The 23,030-nt window shown below is 31.4% G+C and overlaps 1 protein-coding gene across 2 annotated transcripts in view; it reads right to left on the bottom strand.

Moving 5' to 3' along the window:
• The window catches only part of LOC130899149 (fasciclin-3), a 285,955-nt gene that overhangs the window by 121,784 nt on the left and 141,141 nt on the right, over window positions 1-23,030 (bottom strand). The window lies entirely within an intron of this gene.

Genomic DNA, 23,030 nt, shown 5'->3' with positions numbered 1-23,030 from the left:
TAGGTTGTAATGTTCGATAAAAACGTCCCTTGGTTACTGAATTCACGGCATTGCACTTCTCCAATGGAAGGAATCCCGATAAATCATCTTTATGGGCGCCTGCAGGCGAACTCGATGTTCATAATCCACGTCTGCCTATCGAGTATGTATTTCAAATACTGCTCTAGATGGGATTATGTTGAACAACTCGCAAGAGCAACTACCGTGGTATTATCGGTAAAACATAGTCAGCTCAGCGACCTTATTTCTAAGCTCAAGCTTCTGGACAACTCTGGATCGTCTATCCAGTCGAATTGTTCTTTTCTGTATTGATTGGAGTATCCTCGGGGATGCTTGAAAGCCGAGCTCCAAACTTCTACACCCAACGAGTGAATTTGCGATGATGGTGCCATTTTATGTCCAAGCATGAACAAATCCCGAGCTGCAGCCTGGACTTAAAATTCGATCAGATTGCTTCTACTCAATTCCAGAATGTTGTCTTTTTAGCGATCTCTTGACTCGAGGAAACAGAAAGAAGTATTGAAGGGCGAGGTGTAGGCCAATTGGGGTATGATCTCGTTTTTTTGCCAGGAAATCAGTCGTGAGGAAGACCAAGTCAATGGGCGCGCATTATCGTAGTATGGCTTCCAAGAATCCTTCATCTCCACGTGTCCGATGGGGATTTCCAAGCATCCAGTAGCTTAGAATTGATTGCGGCCTAATTCGCTCTGTTGCCTAGATCCTCCTGTACCTAATCCTAAATTCGAAAGTGCTCCACAACGTATGGTCGCTTAGAAAAATAATATGACGCATTATTTTCCGGATAAAGTGGAAACCTAAAATTTTTTTATAAAAAATCTCATATATTTTTGTTATTCATGTATAATGACACGTGTTGGTATATAATATGATCAAATTGTGTAAATAGAGAGGCAAATATCGTTTAATACGTTTAGAAAAGTTTTTTTTTCTTTAGTTGTAGAAAAACTTCTGTTACATCGAATTTTCCGAAGGTCTCGAGTTGATTTTGTGAAAATGTTTTTATCGTACATTTAGAAATTCTCGAACAAAGTTTTAAAACTCAAATTGCGGCTTGTGGAAAATCTGATTACTTCGAAATAGCATGATATTGAAAAAGATTCAATAATAAAAATGTCGCTTTTTCGTGGAAAATACGATGATTTCAAGTAATTAGGAAAAAAATTTAGGAATTTTTGAATCATTGTATATACGTTACAGATAGATAATCACGTACATTCAAGTTTCTACCATTGAAATGGAAAACAAAAAAAAATGGAGGGTTCTAAAATATACTTTCATGTCCGACAGTTCGGCACATAAAAGATAAAAGACAATAACAAACTGCAAACAATAGGAGAGTGATTAAACAAAAGTTTGCAATCCACGGATAGCGGATATCACTGAACTGTGTAAAATAAATGGGAAATGAAAAGATTTTAAAAATATTTTATACACAGATCACGTAAGAAATTTCCACCATTGTCTGGAAGATTGTAATCATAATTCACCAATGAAAACTTGGGATTATTCGCTATGAGGTGAATTATATAGATCGTAAAAAGTAGGAAAATTTCCTTCAAGTTCGAGGTTCCATTCCATTTAATACAAGTATTAATACGAGGACGGTTCTAGTAGTACCTCGCCCAACAGAGGAATGTTCAATAAGTTCGATACCCTTTTTATAATAAGAATCGTCAAGATCCTCAAAATAACAATCAACTGCATCAACAACATCCAGTCATTTTCACAAGTCTGGGAACAGAAAATAATCCATTTCAACCACGGAAGTGTCAGCTGGAGCTTTGTCTTGATGACCAACATTTTTCTTAGCCAAAAGCGGCCGTTTTGCTTTATTTTTTCGCACAAACATCGCAATAAGTTCGCGTAGTATTCGCCATTGATAGTTTTTCCTTTTTTCAAGTTAATCAATGGAAATTATCCCACGCGCATTCCAAAAAAACCGTTGCCATGACATTGCTTGCAGAAGGAATAGTCTTTGGAGCCGGTTCTCCCTTTCCAGTCAATTGTTTTGATTATTCTTTTGTTTTGGGTATGAAGTAATGGACGCACGTTCCATCCATGGTTATGAAACGGCTTTTATTTCTATGAAACATTGTCAAACACTCGATGGAAGCATCTTCACGACGCTAGTTTTGTTCCAACGTGGAACCCTTTCTGCACACAGCTTTCTCATATCCAAATTTTCAGTTAATATGAGTTGTACTGCACGTTATGAAATGCCCGCTATGTCCACTTTTAGTCGAGGATCATCCAGTACCGTTTTGTGGATTTTTTTCAACATTTCTGGAGTCGTTACCTCATTTGATCGACCACTGCGACGCTGGTCGTACGGCCTCGTTTAAACTCTTCTCCACTATATTTTACTGTTGATAACGAAAGAACAGTCTCACCCAGTCTAGAATTTGGTTCAACATTGTATTGTATCACATAATCATGGCCATGTTTACAAATTCACTGATAACGTTCACTATTAATGGCTGCCAAACAAATACTAAACAATATGGCGTCTTCAAAGTTGACACATATGCAACTACCGCTATCTATAGGTCGGATAAGATACTTTTTGAACCATCGTCTTAATTTTAGTTTCATTTAACTCTTTTGAAATCACAATATCGAATCAATTTTACTAACTTAAATCCAATTTCCAATGTAATGAAGTGTAGATATAATTAGATTCCGCATTTGAGTACTTTATTCATTAGTATATAAAATTATATACATAAATTTATTGGGAGGAAATGCTTCTTATTGCTTAATATCAAAAGCAATTGAAGAAGTAATTTCCGAAAATAAAATCGTGACAGTTCTGGGAAACGGGACGTTTTTCTGCACATATAATACGAATCATCTTATTTTTTTTTTTGGTTTTTGTATCTTCATTGTTATATTGAAAATCATTAAATTTCCACCAATTTATTGTTAAATTGTTATATTTTTACAGTCTCAGTTCAAGAAAAATATTAATAGTCCAGTCATTATAGTAAGTTCATCTCGGAATTCGAGATACCCAGTTGTAAGTCTGTAAATCCTTATATATTGACACCCTAAAAGTTGTCTCAAAACCTATATATGTTAGGGTGTACGCAACTATTAAATTTCAAGGTCAAAGGTCACAAAAATAGGGTTTTCGTGCTTTTTTCGCAAATATCTCATTCCCTATGGGTTTTTTGCTATTTGAATTTCTTATCAATATTGCTTAATATAAATTTCTCTACAAATTTTGTTTGAAAAAATTTCACATACGGTGAACAGTTTTCGAGTTAGAGGGCGGAGAGCGCGCGGTCACAGCTTCACGCGTCATATATCGTTGTCTTATCTGCCATTGTAATTGCAGAATTGTTGATGAAAATCTAGGAATTATATTTGAATTTTAGCCTAATTAATATCAATAACTTACATGATCAAAAAAAACGAATTATGAATTAATCTGTGACCGCGCGCTCTCCTCTCTATATCGAAAACGATTCACCGTATGAAAAATTTTTTTAAACAAAATTTGTAGAGAATTTTGTATTCTACAATATTGATAATAAAAACAAATAGTAGAAAACCCATAGGATATGAGATATTTACAAAGAAAAGCGCAAAAAACCGATTTTTATGACCTTTGACCTTGAAATTTAATAGTTGCGTACACCCTACCATATGTAGGTTTTGAGACAACTTTTAAGGTGTCAGTATACAAGTATTTACAGACTTACAGCTGGGTATCTCGAATTACGATATTCTTACCAAATTTAAGCTTAAATGACTGGACTATAAAGTGTGAATTGCTATAGCTCAGCAGTTGGGTTCACGATCGTGAGGCTAGTCGACGTAGTGGGACAGCATGTATAACAATTATTCGACATGTTTGAAATATCCCTTTATTTGCCAAACAAATAAATTCCAACGAACAACGCATAAATGAACTGAAAAATTAAACTTTCAATGGAATTTTTTCTTTGTTATACCAACTCTGGCTGTTTACATTTCACATTCTATTCAATTAAAAATCTCAATTTTAGTAAATACAAAAAATATTTTCAATCTCGAAATATACTTAAAGGGAAGTTTAATGGCTAGTGCTAAAAATGGCAATTTTTCGAAAAATTTTTTTAATTTTGACTCAGATTAACATCTATTATTGCAGAATATTATTTTTTTTCAAATCCATGGAATTTACAATCTGTTTAAAATATGTAAACTTGTTGAAACTGTTGAAATAATCAATCTCATTGCTTTTTCATAATCTTTATTAACATTTAAATGAACTTTATGAATTATATAATAGAATAAAACTTATAGAGACCGAGAGGAAGATATTAAGTAAAAGAGCTGCTTGGCGGTGACCAAAATTGCGGCTGTTTTGCTTATTTGAAATCAAAAAACCAAACGGCATTTGAATATTCATATTTAAGATCAACTATTGAACTAAAGTGAATTCTAAATTACAAAAATTGTCTTTTTTATACACTTTTGAAAATTACATTCTATTTTTTTCTTATTCATTTTTCGCTCGTAGATAATAAGCCGTCTTCTTCTTCTTGGAAGTCACGAAGAGGTGATTTCCACGGTCTTCAGGATAAATTCGAATTCTTCGTTGAAGATTCTGACAGCGACAAACGTGGCAATTTTTGGTCTTTAATTTAGGTGCATCGAAGCAAAAGTTGATTTGGAGTTTCCGCTTGCAAATATATGCTTAAATTTTTTTTTTTAATAAATCCTCATAAATTGGCTTTATTTACAGGTTCGGATAGCAGTTGGATTTAAGGATATCAATACAATGGTAAGCGCTGCTCGGCTTTCGGAACAGCCCAGCACGCGCTCCGTAACCACTTTGTTTATCGAAAAATCATTTGGTACACATATTGTAGATGTGATATGAAAAAAATTGTCTCTCTTAAGCTATCTTCTTCCACTTTGATTACACGGTTAAATACTTAATTAAACATAGTCCGTTTGAAACGTGTTAAGGTCGGTACACACTTGTCATGCATCCTTCCGATCCGACTACGATCAAACGGTCGAACTAGTGTCATATTTTCAAATACATCCAACCGCTACATATTTATAAGTTTAGTATGCCTCATTCTTTTATCATTTCTCTTTTTCTAAGACCTCTATCAATTTTATTATGATTCCTTCTTACTACACTTCCTCAGCAGTTTGCTAGGAAATTTTCGCTTATATTTTAGACGTTGCAGCGAGGCTTGGAGGGTTGGTATGTCCTCTGGAAGTGGTAAATGATAATTCACTATACGGATGTTGGTATTGTGTTTATATATGTTTATATTCGAGAGTTTAAATTTATAATTGACGTTTTCAGGTTAACACCTGAGCAAAATGGTCCATCTTTGAGATGCTGTAGCTCGCTCCCTATTGGTCGTAGAAGAAAAAGTTAACATGAAATTTATAGGGAATTTAATGCTATACAATTTTATATAGGAACTATTTTTCGCTAGAACCACTCCTTTTCGAGATATTGCGAAAAAACCGAAAAATGTCCGAAAATTTCGAGGTTTTACGGCTACCAAAAGTTGTGCCAAGCCCAGATTTCATCACATTTTGTATATTTTACTCTTTATACCCATTAAAACGAAATAAAAAATTTACCCCATTTTTTATAAAGTGAAATCCTGTGGGAACTGGACTATATGCGCTGTACTGAAGACTGCTATCTGTTGGATATTTTTAAGCCGACGTTTTCCAGGTAATCTATCTGCCTCATGTCTCCGTTTCTCAGCCAGGTAAAAGAGATTCTCTTGTCTACGTTGAGGTTCTCGATGTCACTAACCAGCTCTCCGTGGAGGGGTCTTTCTTTCCACTAAATAATTGTTTTATCCGTAATTCTTTGATTAATTGTTTTAGGTGTTGTTGGTAAGTCCTCTGTCCTCTGGTTCAGGTTCTTCCTTAGTACTCCTAAGTAGTTGGTATCACAGTTTCTTTGCAAGTAATATGCCAGACTGTATTTGTTTCTATTTGCTTTAGACTTCGTCTTCCTATTTTCTGGGAAAGATAAAGTCTCGAGGTATCAGTTTTTTATTATTATTATTATAGCTAGAAGGAATATTGAATAAGGAACATTGAAGAAGAACTATCACGTCCGTTTAAGCCTTTTTTTCTGTACTGTTTGGTATAAAACAACCAAAACACGATTCTTTATTAAAACTATTGATTCCAACGCAATCATTTATACTTAAAACTACTGCATTTTTCTTTCTCATAAATATATAAGATATTTTTACATCTTCTTATCTGATATTAGTAAAATTCGACTCAAACTGCAGTTAAGAAACTGCTTTTGTCGTTGTGAGATAAGTGATAGAGGTAATTTTTAACTTCCACACGAACAAACAAGCTCCAACTTCATACTACTAGTTTTTAAACTAGTTTTGTCAGCGTTTTTAGATGCGTATCAATTTAAATATTGTTTTTCTTATAATTTATCGGATTTTCATAGTTTCCTTAGTTTCAGGAAATCAGATTTTACGTATTTTCATTTTGTCCAAACTTATAATTATACGAGGCAATAGTATTGCCATGGGTGGAGCTTTTGTAGTACTAATTTCTGCCGCTAGTCGCCAGTTCAGCGCCGCGCGGGCCGTTGACCTACCACGTTCTGTTCGTCACTAGTGACCGTTTTTGTTAGTGCTGTTTCACAGCTTCTTCGTTTTTTTATGATGGTAAATTTAAGTGAACAACGTGACGCTGTGAAATCTTCTTTTCTACTCGGTAAAAACGCTACTGAAACTGTTTTAATGTTAAAAACTGCTTACAAAGATGATGCTATGGGGAAAACTCAAGTGTATGAGTGGTTTTCTCGATTTAAAAATGGCGTCATGTCGATTGATGACAAACTTCGCTCTGGACGTCCATCAACTGCTCGAATCGATGAAAATGTTGAAAGAATTCGAGAGCCTGTGCGCACGGACAATTGATTAACTGTCTGAAATCAGTAGAATACCTTGGAGCTGGGTTCAGCAAACAGGTGATTGGTTCTTCCACCATGACAACGAACATGCACACTCAGCCATCATTGTTAGCCATTTTTTTGCCATTAAAAATAACATGGTTTCGCTGCCTCACGTACCTTACTCGCCTGACCTGGCTCCGTGCGACTTTTTCTTGTTTCCACGCATGAAAAGAGGCATGAAAGGACGGCGATTTGAAAATATTGAAGACATCAAGAAAAAAACGAGACAGGAGCTTGCAGCCATCTCTAAAGACGAGTTCAAACAATGTTGAAGGGGATAAGGTTGATTTTGTAAATACATAGTATTCAAGAAATAATTCCGGTTATTTTTGGGTGCCCCCGCGTATTTTACAACTCGTTACTATCTATATTCATTTCGTAAACATTTTATTGGAAGAGATTTTTTAAAAATAGCCTACAAATTCATAAATATTATGTTTTAGTTTAACTTCTTTGACACTAAGATCGTATTTCTGAGTAGAATACATAATTTTATTAATAATCATAATGTTATCTTAAATAAAGATTAGTTTCGTTTGAATCCAAGTTCTCGTAAATCTTTCATATAAATCCGTCAGTTTTATATGTTCCTTATATTCGCAAGTTATATATAATATTTTTACAAAAAGAAAATCATCTTGTCAGGATTTGTAAAACATGCTTTTTTCATAATTTGATCACGATCTTCATATTTGATTTGAAAGATTTGGCTTCTGTCACCGTTTAACCTTCAGAACAGCTTCCAAAGTAAGCATTGTTTTAATCGTTTAGAATGTCTGTTCTATAGGTAGAAGCAGAAAAATATTTTTCAGTAGAACATTCTGTGAATTCAAATAGCCACCAAAGCTCCAATAAAGTTTCTGTGTCGATTTATTATTGCCGAGAGTCGCGACCAGGGATGCCACATCTCACGATTTATTGTGAGATCTCACGATTTCATGTTCAAACTAACGAACTCACGATATTTGTTTGTATTCTTACGATTTTTATCGAATTGAAAATATATATTAAAAAATACTTTGTTATCTATACAAGGAGAAAATTTCACGTAACCACGAGACCTATTTATGAGTCGAAGGAACCGAATAATAGGACCCCGTAATATCATAATGTCCTCAGATTTAAAAAATCGCCTCAATCATTTCCTCTTGAATTTTATAGATATTATTCTATTCTGTGAGTATCAGTATATGGTAATAACTGGCTTTACCTGAATTGAATCTATTTTTACAAACACGTCCACTATATGGACCGTGAAGCCGGTCCTAATCGGTTATAATAAGATTCTAAAATTTGGCGAAACCGGATTCGTTTGATGTTTGTTTTTATCATAGCGCTGATTTGTTTACATTGATTTTCTGACATATATTCAAGCTTGTTAAGCAGCGAAAGTTTGTAATTAAAAGTCATAGTGAATAAAACGAAAAGTAACCAGTAACTTGAAATAATATTAGTAAAATAGTGAATATGAAAATTATATGAGTAGTGAAAAGTTAATTATTATATAAGTTAGTTAAGTTTAGTGTTTGAATAAATCAAGTACGTAAAAGTAAGTGTGTATAAATTTACCACACTGTTAAAAAACAGTTTAAATAAATAGAAAAAGAAGAAAAACATAACAGTATAAAATGCGTTTAATTAATGAGAGAACTCCATATTGTCTTTGTTGTGCTGTTTTTGTGTGACGAGTTGATATTCGTTTAGATCTAGTTCTTCATCAATATTTCATAAATACGCACAAAACTAGCAAACCGTCAGTACACGAGGACTGATCATCTCCACTGTTTGCCAATGAAAACATTTAATCGTAAACTCAAATGCATTTCTATTGGCCGAATCTGTCGGAAGGCGTATGTACATAAATTCTTCGAAATATTCCTGCCGAACAGTCTGCGATAAGCAGTGGCGTGGCTAGGTGAGATTTATTTAATTAATAAATTTCTTTAAACAAATACACCATGGGCGAATGAATTTAATAAAACAGATTTAGATATACAAACAGAGCAAGATGTTTTAAATCAAGTTTTGTCAGCATGTGGTTTTAAAAACAAAAAACTGTACAACAAAATTCAATCAAATGAGGACTTTATATCAAACGATTCTAACTATCATGATTATTTATAAAGATACTTTGGAATCGGAATATTTTTTTTTTTGGTTTATTTGCAAAGAATTTATTGTCTCAGTTCACAACAAGGACTCAGTTCACGTCTGGTACCCTGTTTGAACCAAACCCCTTTACAAATTTCCAAACGGTATTTCCACTTATTACAAAAAGAATGTCCTATTTTCAATTTTCTTTCTTAGTATTAGGCGAAAGATATAAAATTCTTCACGATGTTAATTAAGGCAGTTAATTATAAATTGTTTAGAGCTTCCAGATTTATATGTGACAAGACAAAGAAATTTTATAGATTTAATCAACGCTTTTCTCTTCGAGTTATTAAATTCTTATTATTTCTGTCGGCTTCAAAATGTAATGAATATTTGCATTTGCTTTGTATTTTGGTACTTTGTATGACTGGATCTGGAAATTCGCGTGTCGCTAATGAAAATACAGCGAAAGGTCGTCGAGAAAACGACACGGATTGTTTGTCCTTAAGACGTAAAAGGGAATATTTCAAGTCGGGAGTTAACCGCTGCTTTAAAAAAATAAATAAAAGAATACAATGCGACAAAGAAGCGGTATAAAAAACAAAGTTTCGAGGGAAAAAATAAAGGAAATGTTTTGCGGTTGCTATTTGAATTTAAAAAAAAAAGTAAGGTGACAAAGATTTTCCTTGTTATATAAGAGGTTTAGATCTTATCTCGTAGATAAGATATATAAGGTAGAGAAGCTCTAAAAATATAGCAGTGGAGCTAAATTTTCGATAAAACAAGCTTTCAATCATTTAAATTGATTTATTTGAAACAAAATTAAGTACGGAAACTCAATTTTATGTCTTAGACCAAAAATTTTGTTAATTCAAAAATACGTATCCTCAAAATTGACTTTATTTTTTCTATTTCATATAGATATAATTTTCAAAATTCGACATTTTTATATTCGTCCAAGCTAGCGAGAAATGTAATCAGAATCTAAGTAGAAGGCATTTGTGAATCTGTTTTTCGAGTGACTCTAAAATAAATTAGCTTTCACGGGTCAAACGACTATTCTAGTAGATAGTTTCAGGTGATAAATCTTTCTATAAAGCGGTCGTCGTCAATCAAGGACCTTTTTTCGAAGAAGCTACTTCAAAAAAAAAAATAAACTGGAATATTTATTATTCTGTATTCTATTAGAGCTCTTGGCAAGTGATAGACGTGTTGTTTGTCCTATATACGAATTTATAGATGGCAAAAATTTAGTTTCAGATTCTAAACTTTCTACAAAAAGAACATTTGTGAAACTTTATGGCTTCAGAACTATGTGAATTGATAAATGGTGAAAATTTGTATTAAGATGGAAACTGTGTATTAGATTAGGAGCTGTTCCATTTAACAGATTTACCTCTTCAATGATGATATTTATAATATGTTTTTAAATTGAATTTAATGATATTTCTGTCTAAATATAAAATACTTATTACCCATCAATGTTTTGATTGTAAGGGTTGATACAAAGATATCTTCTTGCAAGCATATAGAATGTGGAGTGACACAAGGCTCAGTACCCTATTTTGTTTCTTATTTTGTGTCTAACGTTTCTAAAACTACTACAAACATTGCAGACTTTTGTATTAAATCCTCTTGTTTCGCGCTAAGTTCAGTTTCCAAAGAATCGAACTTATCCATCTCCTTAACAGTTTATCATGCCCTTATTGAGTCACATCTCCGATATGCCCTACGTATGGTGCGACTCAATTTGAGCGAATCTTTAAACTACAAAAGAAAGCTGACTTTTACTCGGACTAAACAGCAGGGCTCACTGAAGGGATTTGTTGGAAAGATTAAAAATTCTGACTCTTCCTTATCCATATTTGAATCTGTTTGCCTAATTTGTAAGCACGCTTCTCCAATTTCAGATAGTTGCACTTAGGAACGCGGACCTACTCCACGTTCAGAATTAGTTGAGGCTCAATATTTTACACTGCAAAAAATGCACAATCAGTTGGCGATTGTGAATCAAATCGATATTATCTTACTGAGCTTTTGCCTATATAACTTTCTCAAGCTTGTTGCTCATAGGCAACAAACCTCGGCCTACGGTGTCGGTGTGTTTCCAAGCAACAAACTTTCTTGTCGAAATCTGTTTTATTCATTTTTTTTCTCGAAAAATTATCAATGTCCTTGCGTTTATATTACTGAAAATCATTTCTACTTGGGTGTACCTTTATAGAAAACTATATTAAGCAAGTAATTCTGGATTATCTCAAACTTTAATCTAGAAGAAACAAATTTTCTAGCGCAATTTGTGTAATAGAGGTAAACAAATAAAAATGTTTTGAGAACGAAATCATTTTTCTCATTAATCCCAAACAAGAAAATTTGCTATTTACCAACAATCGGCGTAAAAAACTTATAGCCTTCCGTCTAAAACCGGTGTTTGTTTCCGATAGTGCTCGAATAAGGGAAAGGTTTCTTTCAACTTTTTTTTCTCCACTGGAATCGACATTGTTCGTAATATAATTCGAAGTTATTGAACAAGGGATTTATTCGTCGAGAACTTATAATGGTAATGGGTAAGAAAAGGGAGGAAAGAAAACTTTTGTTGGTTCAGTTTTTATTTGAATTATTAGAATGCTGTTTGGAGAAATGAGTTCTCGATTTTTCTGATGTATATACTAGGTGCTTTAATATGTTTTTGCCGAATGGTTTTCTTTAAATTTTTACTAATTTCTATAAATCTTGTAATTTCGTTGTTTATAATTGAATCCGTACGGTCTCTAGTGGGAAAATTTTTCCCCAAATAGTATTAGTCCGGGAAAGTGAGGTTAAAACAGTAACCTAACATCAAATTTTCCTCATGAAAAATATTATTATCCTAATCGGAAACTGGAACTTGTGCAGTAGAAAATCAAGTATTTACGTTTATAATTCTTTCGGTTTTCCTCGTAAAACAAATTGTAGACTTTAAAATTGTAGGAAATCTTAACATTTTATTAATAGATTTCATAAAAACAATTTTAATCCCCAATTTGACGAAAATTGTTAACAACTTTTTAGATTTTCCCGTTGAAAAATTGATATTAAGATGGGTCTTTCATATATAAAATTTTTTTTTTATTGAAAGATTTGACTAAAATTTTATTGTTATTTTTTCAATAGTCCTGTTACATTATACGGGGGTGGGGAAATTAGCAAACCTTACTTTATATCACATTAAAACTTTTTTTAAGATGCATTTTTATGGAATAAAATTATAAACTAAAATCCTCGTTTTATTTGAAAACATTTTTTATTTCAAAATTTTTTCCATAACCAATAGCTGCAGAGAAAAAAATAAACACCACGGTTTATAATGTTTTTAATAAAAAAAGATTTAAAATGTAAACGATTCATAATAAATGCTGGAAATGACCACCCCATTGGCCAACATTGGTCTCCTTGATCTACATAGTTATATCCTCGTGATTTCTGCTTATGTGGTTACCTTAAATCATTAGTCTACATGACACTTATAGTTGATACCAACGACTTGGAGAATGGAGGTGGTTATTTCCAGCATTTATTATGAATTGTATAACATTTTACATATTTACTATTTTGCAATATATTAAAAAAAATGTACCCTTCATCATAAAAAAAGTTGTGGTATAGAATAAAGTAAGGGCTGCTAATTTCACCCCCGTATAATGTATAATGTTGCGAAACTCTTTTTGCGTTACCTTTTCGAGAAATTACTTGGTTTCAACGATTTTTGCGTTACCTTTTCCAGAAGTTACGAAATTTAAACAATTGTCAAGTTGTCAAGTGAGAATTTTCTCAGTTTTCGCTTTACCTTTTCAAGTAATTTCTCAATATCAACGATTTTTGCGTTACCTTTCCTAGAAATTTCGAATTTTAAACAATTATCAAGTTATATTTTCTGGAAATTTCCAAATTTTCACGATTTTGTACTTGTTTTCCTGGAAATTCCAACAATGTTACCATTACCTTTTTAATAATTACGAAATTTCAACAATTTTGCGTTACCTTCACAAGAAATTTCTTCATTTCAATTATTTTGCGTTGGCTTTCCTTGAAATTACGAAACATGGACAATTCTCGAGTTATTTTTTCCAAAAATTTGCATACTTTCACGATTTTGCATTATTTTTTATGGAAATTCCAACAATACTTACGTTACCTTTTTAATATTTTTCAAAATTTTAACTATTTCTGCGTTACCATTTGTTTCAGAAATTTTTGCGTTACCTTTCCCAGAAATTTCAAAATTTTCACTATTTCTCATTATTTTTCCTGAAAATTTCCTCAATTTTTGTTTTATCTTTTCAACTAATTCCTCAATTTCAATGATTTTTGCTTTACCTTTCCCGAAAGTTACGAAATTTGAACAATTGATATTTTTCCAGAAATTTACGAATTTTCATGATTTTCCATTATTTTTTATTGAAATTCCAACAATATTTACGTTACCTTTTAAATATTGCGCGAAATTTCAACTATTTTTGCGTTACCTTGTCAAGAAATTTCTTCATTTTAACGATTTTTGCGTTACCTTTCCCATTTGCTACGAAGTTTAAATAATTGTCAAGTACATTTTTTTTAAATTGTGAAATTTCAACTTTTTTTGCGTTTCTTTTCCAAAAAATTTCATAAATTTCAAGGATTTTTGCGTTATCTTTCCCAGAAATTGCAAAATTTTCACTATTTCTCATTATTTTTCCTGAAAATTTCCTCAATTTTTGTTTTATCTTTTCAACTAATTCCTCAATTTCAATGATTTTTGCTTTACCTTTCCCGAAAGTTACGAAATTTGAACAATTGATATTTTTCCAGAAATTTACGAATTTTCATGATTTTCCATTATTTTTTATTGAAATTCCAACAATATTTACGTTACCTTTTAAATATTGCGCGAAATTTCAACTATTTTTGCGTTACCTTGTCAAGAAATTTCTTCATTTTAACGATTTTTGCGTTACCTTTCCCATTTGCTACGAAGTTTAAATAATTGTCAAGTACATTTTTTTTAAATTGTGAAATTTCAACTTTTTTTGCGTTTCTTTTCCAAAAAATTTCATAAATTTCAAGGATTTTTGCGTTATCTTTCCCAGAAATTGCAAAATTTTCACTATTTCTCATTATTTTTCCTGAAAATTTCCTCAATTTTTGTTTTATCTTTTCAACTAATTGCTCAATTTCAATGATTTTTGCCTTACCTTTCCCGAAAGTTACGAAATTTGAACAATTGATATTTTTCCAGAAATTTACGAATTTTCACGATTTTCCATTATTTTTTATTGAAATTCCAACAATATTTACGTTACCTTTTAAATATTGCGCGAAATTTCAACTATTTTTGCGTTACCTTTTCAAGAAATTTCTTAATTTTAACGATTTTTGCGTTACCTTTCCCATTTGCTACGAAGTTTAAACAATTGTCAAGTACATTTTTTTTAAATTGTGAAATTTCAACTATTTTTGCGTTACCATTTGTTTCAGAAATTTTTGCGTTACCTTTCCCAGAAATTTCAAAATTTTCACTATTTCTCATTATTTTTCCTGAAAATTTCCTCAATTTTTGTTTTATCTTTTCAACTAATTCCTCAATTTCAATGATTTTTGCTTTACCTTTCCCGAAAGTTACGAAATTTGAACAATTGATATTTTTCCAGAAATTTACGAATTTTCACGATTTTCCATTATTTTTTATTGAAATTCCAACAATATTTACGTTACCTTTTAAATATTGCGCGAAATTTCAACTATTTTTGCGTTACCTTGTCAAGAAATTTCTTCATTTTATCGATTTTTGCGTTACCTTTCCCATTTGCTACGAAGTTTAAACAATTGTCAAGTACATTTTTTTTAAATTGTGAAATTTCAACTATTTTTGCGTTTCCTTTCCAAAAAATTTCATAAATTTCAAGGATTTTTGCGTTACCTTTTCCAGAAATTGCAAAATTTTCACGATTTCGTATTATTTTTCTCGGAAATTTCAACTGTGTTTCCGTTACCTTTTCAATTTCATTTTTTTATTTATTTTGATTAAACTTTTCGCATAAATAGAAACAGTTTCAAATTGTTCAACTATTTACGAAAAATTGAGGCCTGGAAAATTTTTTGGTTTGTTGTTGTTTATTCTTTTTCATATTTTCCCCGTGGTATCAAAGAGTGATTATTCTATACCTACTTGGTTTTTCGACTTTTTTTCTTGGTGTTCTGATACGAATAACTTTTAGAAAAGTTATTTTCTATATTCTTCTGTATCGTATCAGAAATAAAAACTCCTAGTCGAAATACAAGTTGCCAACAACTAATATCGTAAAAATTTCTTTTATTAATGCTTTTAGCTACTGGCAACAAAGCAGTATAGCTGCGACCTTCATTTTTATAAAATTTCACATGAAACTTAGACAACTACAAATGATATTTATTGGAATTGGAATAAGAAATAAACAGTTTTGAAAATAGTTGCTAGATCAATTGATTTATTTATAATTTCTACGTCATAAATCCTGCAAATACAGTATCAAAATTTTCTTGAGGATATAAATGAAATATAATCCACGGTAAAAGGCATTTCAATTCAAAAATAATCTTCATTCAATATAAATAATTCAAAATCTTTTTCTAAACAGTGAAAATTAATTAATAAGACATTTTTATATTGATGCGCGTTCTATTTATTTCGTTTTTTATCTAGTCCAAGCTATTTGTATACGATCCTGATTCTGTCCTGATGAGATTGAATTTATCTGTCTCCATCTATCTCCTTCCAAACTAAAAGAACTTTAACTGATAAAATTTGTCTTGTCTCTGCATACTTCACATAACACTGACTTTTTCAACAAAGATAAATTTATTTATTTTTAAATCACCCAATGTTCCGAAGTCGATTTATGTTGGCAACAATGTTGAAATTAAAAATCACTAGAAATGTTGATGTGATAGATTCGTAGGATCTCAAATGATTTTAAACGTTTTCTAAACATATAATTCATACATTTTTCTCAGTGTACTACGAATTGTATTCAAATAAAGATACTAAACATGCAGATACACAAGTAATACAACAAATTGCTGACTGGTTAGTTTTCTAAACAAGAGAAAAAAAAAACAAATTCAGCAAGACGAGTTCACTAAAAATATCCACGATTCTCGAGAATGTAAACATAACTGCTTCCGTGTATTCAATAAGGAATGAAGATGAGAACTGCTTGGAATGAAACTAACCAGATGGAACGGAAAGAAAACATTGACTTAATACAAACGCCACAAATATCGCGGTTCTGCATCGACAGTTTTAATATATTTCTTTGGTTTCATAATATCAGTGAATCACTCGCTGATTTTGCAAAGAAAATGAGTATAAATGTTTACAAAACACGTTTGCGGAATTTTTGCAATAGTTGAAAATCATCCAAATAAAAAATGCTACACCTGAAATCAAATTGATTTCCACAAGATAATCTCAGGGTTCTAAATTTGGCGAATAAGGGGCTTTCATTCATTAATTTTAGACACTGCAATAACGGATTTATTAAATGGTGAAAGAACATCAATTTCTTAATCAAATGCTGTCGTTTCTGCTAGATTTTATAGCTCAAAAATTGCTGTGAATTGTATATATAAACAATGAAAATTATTTCACTTTCTAATTTTTAGTTTGTATGAGAATGGTTCCATAAGTACCTGGCCTGACAAAAAGACGGCGGTAGTTGCTTGTGAAATACCACTAGATTGAAAAGTACACCCTATTCTCCAGATTTAGTCCCTATATTTGTGTTATTTACAATTTTGAATTAAATAAATTCAGTTTTACACAGACCGCTACTGAATATTAATAAAAGACACGTAGTATATACAATTCAATTCAATTTGGACACTATGGGAAACAAGAAAATATAACAGCTTCTAAAAAAACTGACTTTCCACAACCACAATATTGATTTTTAAGTTTCTAGTAGAGATCTTCAGATCCTATCCAGAACTGAAATGGCTCGAAAGGCATTTTTCAAGTACTTCTCGATGTATGCTAACAGAAATTTAAACCTCCGCGTCAGAATAGGATTCATGGAATGTTACGTGTGGTCAGTACTGCTGGAAGCTTTGACCTTGAAAGCTCAAATGATCAAAGAACTTGAGGCATTTGAGATGTGGCTCTATAAACGCATCCTGAAGATACCTTGGACTGATAGATTCATCAACGACGAAGTAGGTACTAAGACGCATTGGTCGCAAAAGCTGTTGACATAGGACACATTTTACGCAACGACAAATACCTACTGCTACAGAACTTAATGCAGGACAGAGTAGAGGGAAAGAAAGAAGAAGAAATCCTGACTCCTTAACATAAGAGACGCATTTAATCAGTGTTGAACCTTCAATGAGAAAACGGTCTGATAAGAAGAAGACGTAGAGATAGGCTTCACTCTTTATGTTAATCTGTATGTGCTGACGAGGTCTAAATATTCAAAACCGGTATATAATTCCAGATGGCACTTTAAGAAATTCCATTATTATTTTAATATAATTTTTTATTAATTTTTATCAGTGTATCTGTAAAATATTGAAGATAAAGCATGTGAAGTAGAAACGGTGAAGATATGACTTATAAGCCGGCACTAATATTCATATGAATCAAATCGAAATTTTTGATAACTCAATAGAAATAATCGTTATGACTAATATTCCAAAGTTTGGTTTTTACGAATTGATAATTAAAAAATTCATTTAATTCATTTATATTTCATTTATATGGTTAAAATCGACATAATTTTTCATATGAAAAGTATAGATATATTGGGTGAACAAATTACAAAATCCAAAATTAATATCAGCTACTTAATTAAATCAAAATTATACTTTATGTAATGATTTATATTAGAACGTTTTTTTGGGAGGAAGGGGAGATAGGTATGAATAGAGAATTTCTAAACATCTTGATTATCGACAAAACAGACGAACTTTTGAAAATTTTTAGCTGGAGTCCAAAGCCCTTTATATTTAAGTGGTACCTGATACTTTTTGATGATTTTCTCTGCTAAACTCTATGAAATTCCATCGATTTCTTTATGAGTTGACGTTTCTCGTACAATTTTTGTGAAATTTCCTCAATTTTTACGCTAAAATTTCAAGTAATTTCTAAATTTCAATGATTTTTGCATTACCTTTCCAGTAAATTACGAAATTTAAACAATTGTTTGCATCTGGACATGCCAACAATATTTGCCTTACATTTTTTTTAAATTGCGAAATTTCAACTATTTTTGCGTTTCCTTTCCAAAAAATTTCATAAATTTTAAGGATTTTTGCGCTACCTTTTCCAGAAATTGCAAAATTTTCACAATTTCGTATTATTTTTCTCGGAAATTTCAACTGTGTTTCCGTTACCTTTTCAATTTCATTTTTTTTTTATTTTGTTTAAGCTTTTCGCATAAATAGACGAATTTTCAAATTGTTTAACTATTTACGTAAAAAGGTCTGTAAAATTTTTTTTCTTATTGTTTGTTGTTGTTTATTCTTTTTCATATTTTCCCCGTGGTATCAAATAGTGATTATTCTATAGCTACTTGGTTTTTTGACTTTTTTTCTTGGTGTTCTGATACGAATAACTTTTAGAAAAGTTATTTTCTATATTCTTCTGTATCGTATCAGAAATTAGAACTCCTGGTCGAAATACAAGTAGCCAACAACTGATATCGTAAAATTTTCTCTTATTAATGCTTCTAGACACTGGCAACAAAGCAGTATAGCCGTGACCTTCATTTTTATAAAATTTCACATGAAACTTAGTTAATTGCAAATGATATTTATTGGAATTGGAATAAGAAATAAACACTTTTGAAAATTTTTAGCTGGAGTCCAAAGCCCTTTATATTTAAGTGGTACCTGATACTTTTTGATGATTTTCTCTGCTAAACTCTAAGAAATTCCATCGATTTCTTTATGAGTTGACGTTTCTCGTACAATTTTTGTTAAATTTTTTTGGAAATAACTTTCTAAAACTCTCGCTACCTCAAACTATGATCAATGAAGTTTTCTAATAATTTCAGGTACCACCTAAACGCTACTGGGGAAAAATTCACACTGTATATATAATACATGCACTATGAAGTTAATTTTCTATAATTTTATTTAAATTGTAAATTGTAAAATTGGATAAAAAGTTAAAATAAATCTTGAAAGAACTGATTTTAATTATAAATTCAAGTTCAATCAAAAAATTTGCCAAAAAGACAGTAACCAAATATCACTTAACCTCAAAATGCAGTAACGTCAAAATCAAGTATGTCATTTATTACGAATGTCCTGTAATTAACCCTGTGACGAAGATCATCGATCTTAAATCATCATAATGGAAATCTATTTATAGAAGAATATACAGAGTGAGTTTTATATTATGGCATTTAAGTATAGAGAATATTACTTGAAAAACAATCAGTGTTTCTTAAGAATTTCTAAAATCAAAAAATATATAGGGTGATCCACTTGAGGCGTTCTATATATAAAACTCACTCTGTATAATATACTTTCTACTATACGTGTTTTATTATATCGAAATTCACTTTTAAATAACGAATAGTAAATCGAAAAAAAAAGAAAACATTAGAGATTTTTCTCAATATTAAACGTCTAGGCACTAATAAAATGTTTGAAGCCAACTCACGTATATATATTTATATATATATATATATATATATATGAAGTTTTTTATTAAAAGGACCTATATACGTGTTGATACAGCTCTCTGGGATTAAAGCTTAATACTTTTCCCCGACTAGGACTTTTTTTTGTTTTCGAAAGAATCCGAGATTTGAAATGCAATTCGTATATTTTTCTTAAGACGATATAGGACTCATCATTTCAAAGGATCATATGAACGCTTCGAGGATTTGAGATACTCAAATTTCTGAAATACAGAGCTTCTATATTATAAACGGTTTTACGTAAATGATTAATTTAAATTGGAAATTTTCACTCCAGATTATTTCATTCGTTTATATACTTTTTTATAGAAATGTGATTAAATTGAGGCATAGAAATTTTCTTATATAAACAAATTGATAGTTTTTATAAAAATGCGTTCAAATTTTATTAGAAAATTGAAAATTAAACACCAAAAAACGAAAAACAATAAAATTTGGAATAGTTTTGTTGAAGTCTTCATGAAGAAAACTGAAACCATTTGAAGATGTAATTTTTGAAAATGCAAAAGAAACAATTTACAAATATTTTTAGAAAATCGAAAAAAAAAGAATTAACCTCTCTTAATGCCAAATAATAGTTCAAACATTGTCCTGTAGATACAAGTTAATAGACACGTATAGTATGCGAAATTTTGAGAAAGAATCTCGGAAATACTCATCAAAACTTTCTGAGGAGAATCATAGAAAAATTATTCTAGTGATATTGTATATAAAAAGATAACACATTTCACTGTAGAAGTACTCAGAGACAGATTCCTAGTTTCATTGGATCTGAGCTGCCATCTCTAGGTCCGTAAGTCGTCGATCGCTTTTACTTATCAATACAATCCGTTCATCTTCAGCGGTTTTGGTGTTTCGAGACCACCCTGAACATTTTCTATCGCTAAATCTCCTGGTTGAAGAATATTTTTTCACCTTGTAGTCCACGGTATACATTTTCCTAGATTATAAACACTTTATATACGAATTTCAACAGATATTTCCTTGATTTTATTTTGGTTGATAGTGTATGAATCACAGTACGTTGTTGTATCTTACTGGGTTAACTGGGACTAAACCACAATCATAAACACCGAAGACTATAAAGGACTCTTCACTGCAAACGGAACAAATTGTCCAGATCCTTATTATAATAACTTAATTCTTAGAATCAGTGAATAATTTGAAAGTATAGATAAACAACATGACAGAACGCACTCAACTTAACGGACACAATGATTTCTGATTTGTAAGACACCATTTCGTCGACCGATAATATGAAAGATGATTTTGTTGAAGTGCAATGCATGAATTTGTTAACATGGAAGTGAGGTTTTGTCGTTTTCACGACAACCATTCATTTGTATGAATGGATCTTCCGATTCGAAGACATAATAACTTGTTGGGTTGATAAATTATTTACAATTGTTACAAAACTGACATTATATAAATACGCGGAAGATAAGTAAATCTTGCCCGCAATTAGACAAAAGCGAAACGGTCGTAATTTCATTTCGTGGCATTATCGCATGCATACGTTGAAACAGCATTATGACCAGTATTAATGACCATAACGATTTATGCCGGTCATTTTAACGGACGGGCCGTCGAGGGATGAAGCGCAGGGTCGTATCCCGACGAGTTTTTGCTATGAAAAAAAATTTGAATGATACATAAAGCATTAATCTCAGTCGAGAAGAGGTCATCAAGAACGACAGGAAGCATGGAGAGTTTATTGGAAGAACCTAAGCTTTCAATTCGAATCGAACAAAACATTATTCGTAATAATTTCAAGCTGCTTTTGTATTAAACAAAACAGGAGCTTGATTAAACACTCCAGGATGTCAGGACAGACACAAGATGTGTGTTGTCCATCAACAAACGCGTGTAATGAATTGTTTTTAGTAAATAGCAATCAACATTTTTTTTATATTGCAATGTACAATCAACATTTAAAGAACGCTGGTCATCAAATACCTATATTTACAAAAAATATAAGAAACGTCTCACTGCGAACTGAACAACTTGTCCAGGTTAGAATCAGTGAATCATTTGAAAGTATAGATGAACAACATTACAAAAAAAGTTACTTGAATAAAATTTTTTGTGGTTTCAAGACCAATGGATAGCAACATCTATCAACATATGCTCAAAAAGTGATTTAAATATTTTTTTGCAGGCGAGGTGTCTCCAAAAGACTTGCTATACATGAAACAATATTTTTGACAAATCTTTCTCAGACTACGAGACGAAAAAAGAATGTGTAAAGGAAATTTTTAAAAAAATCAAACTTGATAGGTTATCTCCAATATGCAAAACAATCTACAGTATGTTCGCATCAAACATAATACCAAATCTTCAAGGTATTTTGCAAAGGAAACAAATCCTTGAGGTATATTGGGTGAATATGTACAAAAAAATATGGTACACAGTAAACAGAAATGGAAAGAGTTACGAGTAACTCTTTAAATTACCACCAGGATATTTAAGGGACTATCTTCGAGTTGCAATTCTTCTAAAGCAGACATGAAAGAATTTCTGCTTGAACAAGATTTATATTGATATACAGGGTCGGAAATTAACAATAAGATTTAGCCAATTAAAGCTTGTTGAACGTTTCAGTTCCACCCTTTTGACAAGAGGGACCCGGTGACTCGAAGATGCGGCACTCTCCTTGTCAGTAGGCCAAGGCGGGTAATATTTTTTGTCAAAATTGATATTTTTTGTAACACATGGACGCAAAACTCCTCCATTTCCATTCCCATGTGATTGTTTGGTGATTTTTAATCGATTTTTTTCGCTTAATGCAGTGATATAACTCGCATGCGAAAGTTTTGAAAGACCCTGTACAGTATTATACAAAGAAGCAGCTCTTGGAGATTTTAGAAACAAAAATAATTACCAAAGAATATACTGTAAACGAAATTGTCGAGAAGATTGAATTTATATGGTCCCAAAAAAAAGACAAACAAGAACTAATAACACTTCACCTGAAAATTCGTCCAATGTTGTGAAGCTGATGATGAAATAAACGATAATGATTTGAGAATGCTTGTTATTTGTAATATTTGTATTGTAGTATCATAAATGAAGATTGCAGAAAGAAAACTTGGTAATTGAGAGTTTTAGAATGTTCCTGGAAATGTTTATAGGTATGGAGTTAAAAAGTTTTACTTTTACTCTTATAAAATAAAAAAAAATAGTCTTAACAACTTTTTCTGGCGAATATTCTTAAGTAACTATGAGTAACTTTGAAGTGACATATTTAATTTCAC

This window comes from Diorhabda carinulata, chromosome 10 (genome assembly GCF_026250575.1).
Source record: "Diorhabda carinulata isolate Delta chromosome 10, icDioCari1.1, whole genome shotgun sequence".
In the NCBI taxonomy this organism is placed as follows: Eukaryota; Metazoa; Arthropoda; class Insecta; order Coleoptera; family Chrysomelidae; genus Diorhabda; species Diorhabda carinulata.
The sequence above is the reverse complement of the archived record's forward strand: the minus strand, read 5'-3'. Positions and strand labels throughout refer to the sequence as shown.